General features: G+C 42.5%; 1 long non-coding RNA gene across 1 annotated transcript in view; it reads left to right on the top strand.

Annotated features, from left to right (window-relative positions):
- The window catches only part of LOC123966754, a 2,496-nt gene extending 1,253 nt beyond the window's left edge, over positions 1–1,243 (top strand). Inside the window, exons 2-3 of the long non-coding RNA XR_006824065.1 lie at positions 727–780; positions 1,180–1,243. This is a non-coding gene — a long non-coding RNA (uncharacterized LOC123966754). The remainder of the gene's footprint in view (positions 1–726; positions 781–1,179) is intronic.
- The last annotated feature ends 1,039 nt before the right edge of the window (positions 1,244–2,282 follow it).

Below are 2,282 nucleotides of genomic sequence, written 5' to 3'. Positions count from 1 at the left end.
CACCGAGCAGGAGAAAGTAGGAGAGAGAGAGGGAGAAGGAGAAGCCATCGCTAGCTGCTAAGCTAAAGTTGCTAACGGCTAAGCTAAAGTACTGTAGCGTCAGCTACCAAAACTTTAGAACAACTATGAGATTGAACAGCAGTCACTAAAAGATGGAAAGAACTGTGAGTGCTTAGACAAAATCACTGTAAAGAATAAGTGTTTAACGAACAGTTGGCTGCTGTAATCAAACAACTGTAACTGTTATTTAGCGAGAGAAGCGCAACACGGTACCAACACACAAGCACCGGAAACGGAAATGAGTCGACACGCTTACCGCAGTACGTCAGCAGTACGTTAGCCAGGTGTCCAGTCAAAGTTAGAATGTTAACAAATACATCAGACAATGCACAGACAATTTAATAATAATAAACTTTATTCAACAGCAACAGAATAGATTTACAAAATGCTTTAGGCAAGGTATCAAATGAAGTACTCTATTGGTATCGGTATCACTTTAAGGGTACTGGTTATGATACTGGTATTGTTTTGATAATTGTAGACAAGGATACAAGATGTTTTTGTAAAATAGGGACAGACGGGGGGGCAACAATAATGATTTCTGTTTAGCGAGACTAGAAAAGTCAGGAGATATACAGTAGATGTGTGGTTTTTGTTTTTAGTAACGCGCAGGAGGGGGTTTCGGCTTCTCTGTACTGAGGTGTATTTCTGGTTTTGTGTTTGCAGGGAGAGACGGGACTTGATGGAGCTCGAGGAGATAAAGGACACCCAGGAAACCCAGTAATCAAACTTGTTTGTTTTTCATTTCCCTGCACGGTGGTACTCGTTTTGTCTTTGGGTTGTGGAGAGCAATTTATATTAAAGGATGTTTAACGTTTAATCAGCTCAAGTATGAAGAGCAGCATAGGTTAGAATAAATAATGATTAAACCGTACAAATGTATTTAAATAATAGACATTTTATACCTACATAAACATTACCTGTGTGTGTGTGTGATAGTTGCTGTTACAGCAGATGTTGTTGTTGTTATGTCTTCATATATTTCAGTTATGTTTTTGGGAGAAAGTGTCTTGCTGTAATTCAGTGGAATAACCCTTCATCCCTCCACACTGATCAGCTCGGAGGTGTTGACCTCTGACCTCCGGCTGGTTGACTGACAGGTTGAACTGTCGTCCTCAGGGTATCCCGGGTATCAGAGGGGAGACGGGGCCTAAAGGACAGCGAGGACTGAGAGGAGATCCGGTGAGTCTTTTTTTTAAATTTATTTCACTCCATGTCATCACAGATCCTCCACCGACTCCCTGACCAATCATCATGATCCCTCACCAGCTTCCCACTCACAAACGAAGGCCCTTTTTGCATTGAACGTGACTTTTAGGGAGATTAAATCGCACGTCATTTAAAAGTATGGAGTACCAAAACAAACACAACACACACAGTGCAAACTTGGTAGTATGTATCACTCTCATGTGTTCACCTGTGATAAGACAGCCAATCACAACACGCGAGGTCTTATGTGACTATCTGAAGAGCAGATACTCTGGCAGGTCATTGGATAAGAGAGGATTTAATTAGGGCCCGAGCACGAACCGTGTGAGGTCCCTATTGAAACTGTAAAGTGTTTTTTTTTTGCAAAGTAAGCTCAATTTTGGGGGCCTAAACATACTGGAAAACTCACCAAACTTTGCACACATGTCAGAAGTGGTGAAAAATTTCGTATTTTATGGGTTTCGCACGTGGGCGTTGCCAAAATGCCGGACGGTTGTCGTGCTTTTGGATGCACTAACTGAGGAGAAGACAAGCCTGAGCTGTGTTGGGAGGGTGAGGGATTCCCTGCAAGTTAAACGTAAACATCAGGCTGGTGATCCAAATAAAACTTAACGGCGTCTCTACGAGGGAGTCTGCTGTGAGCCGCTTCTTTGGTCTGTTGTTTTGCCCCCCAGGTCACCGTGCCTGTCATGTGACTGAAAACTATAAATAGTTCACCAAGAACATTTATAATGCAGGCCACAGGATGCACTATGCATCTCAATAGGCTTCAGGTCTGAGCATTTCAGCACCATGAGCAACCTTAAACCATAACAAACAAAACCTGTGACATACGACCACAGAGAGGCCGAGAGCGACGACGGCGTCTCAGTGGAGATGTGATTGAATCATTTAGAGTCAGTTTTCTGTTATACACTGACATAGTTAAAGTCTATAATGGAGTAATTTCAAGATTACTGATCGAACAAAAATCACTGATCACTGCGTGCAGATGTGCGTGTTTTGCCTGTTTA

Source organism: Micropterus dolomieu, unplaced genomic scaffold (assembly GCF_021292245.1).
Source record: "Micropterus dolomieu isolate WLL.071019.BEF.003 ecotype Adirondacks unplaced genomic scaffold, ASM2129224v1 contig_14166, whole genome shotgun sequence".
NCBI lineage: Eukaryota > Metazoa > Chordata > Actinopteri > Centrarchiformes > Centrarchidae > Micropterus > Micropterus dolomieu.
The sequence above is the reverse complement of the archived record's forward strand: the minus strand, read 5'-3'. Positions and strand labels throughout refer to the sequence as shown.